At 46.0% G+C, this 1,867-nt stretch overlaps 1 pseudogene; it reads left to right on the plus strand.

The window, feature by feature from the left end:
• The first annotated feature begins 621 nt into the window (after nucleotides 1-621).
• On the plus strand, nucleotides 622-966 carry LOC122898979 (annotated as a pseudogene).
• The last annotated feature ends 901 nt before the right edge of the window (nucleotides 967-1,867 follow it).

The raw sequence follows: 1,867 nt of genomic DNA on the forward strand, positions 1-1,867 counted from the left end.
GTTATGAGAATCCAAAAGGAAAACACAATAAAATCTGTGGTAACGGGCCCAACACAGCCACATTTCTCTAGGACTATGATGGAAAACCCTAGAGCCATTCGAAAGAGGGCTTATCTCTGCAGGGGTCTGTCTGTCTGTCCCTCTTCTTCCTCTTTAATGGCTTCTTGGCTTTTCTCAGCACATCTACTCTCCCCTTCTCTCCTTGGCTTTCCCGCATGGTTTCAGTTTCTCCTTTCTCCCAAATCTCACCTTGCACATAACCATAATGGCTAGCCCCGTGTTCATTCTCTTGGGTTTTCAATGGTAGTGCTACCATTACAGACACCTGACCATTTCCTTTAGAGGCTCTTAGTTTAAATTCTCAAGACAGGAAACCTCATTCTCTTGACCTGGGCCCTACAAGGTGTCGCTGGTTTATGGATGGCTGCTGGCTGGCTTATGGATGGTCCCCTTATTGGGTCAGATGTCATTCCTGGTCCAATTAGTATATGTGCTGCCGAAGCGAGCACATTCCTGGTCCAGTTAGTCATGGCTAAAGTCAGATGGTGTTGAAGTGACTGTTGAGGTCTATCTTGAAGCCTGTGGAGGCCTGTTGGGAACAGGACTCCCAAAATGACAAATATGTTTGGGAAGCGGTCATCCAAGGTCATTTTTGCTGGCTATAATGGGGAGGGGGGCGTCGTCTCTGGAACCAGAGGGAGCACACAGCTTTTTTTAAAGTTGGAGGTGTTTATACTCAAGATGAAACTGAATTCTGTCTAGGCAAGAGGTGTGCTTATGTGTACAAAGCAAAAAACAACACAGTGACTCCTGGCGGCAAACTGAACAAAACCAGAGTAATCTGGGGAAAAGTAACTCATGTTCATGGAAACAGTGGTATGGTTTGTGCCAAATTCCAACGCAACCTTCCTCCTAAAGCCCATTGGGCACAGGATCCGTGTAATGCTGTACCCTTCAAGGATTTAAACTTAGTGAAAAGTAAATAAAGGTGTAGATTTGTTCTTTTGTATTCTTGCTAAAAAGAAAGAGAAATGACTGTTGAGGGCAGCAGCACTTGTAGATGAAGCAGATTCATCCAGAAGGCAGTGTTTGTGAATAGGCATTCTGAAACCGTTTTAGTACTGTGGTAGTGTTTCTTCTCACATCAGAATTTTGGGGACACCCATGGTTGTTCCTGAACCCCATGGGTGTTGTGACCTAGCCAAAGTCAGGGATGGAGGTTTGAGAAGCCAGAACTGGATCCAGGAACCCAGTCTTTTGTGGTTGTTGCTGTTGTTGTTGTTGTTATTGTTTTTAAATCCTAGTTGTCTGTGAACACAAATGAAAGCAAAACCAAGAGGGGAGAGCTCCCTCCTTTGGATTCCCTGGCATCCCTGCTCTGGAATCCATGTGTAACCCTAGATATCTGGGTTCAGGGTAAGCTTGGGCCAGAGTGAACCATTGGTGGTGATTAAAAGAAAAAGTGCTGGGGCGCCTGGGTGGCTCAGTGGGTTAAAGCCTCTGCCTTTGGCTCTGGTCATGATCCCAGGGTCTTGGGATTGAGCCCCGAATCGGGCTCTCTGCTCAGCGGGGAGCCTGCTTCCCCTCCTCCCCTCCTCTCTCTCTGCCTGCCTCTCTCTGGCTACTTGTGATCTCTGTCTGTCAAATAAATAAACAAAATCTTAGAAAAGAAAGAAAAAGTGCTCTATGTGGGTAATTTTCAGTCTGATTGTCATGGTGGAACATGAGTCTGGGAAGACTTGTTGGCAGACTTCTGTTTAGAATGGGATCATGATCTGGACTCACGAAGAGCAGATAGATTTGGTTTAATCCTTCTAGAGAAGAGGGCTGGGGCCATAGAAAAATTGAAGAGGCCCCAAATTAAGCC

Source organism: Neovison vison, chromosome 2, assembly GCF_020171115.1.
Source record: "Neovison vison isolate M4711 chromosome 2, ASM_NN_V1, whole genome shotgun sequence".
Classification (NCBI taxonomy): domain Eukaryota; kingdom Metazoa; phylum Chordata; class Mammalia; order Carnivora; family Mustelidae; genus Neogale; species Neogale vison.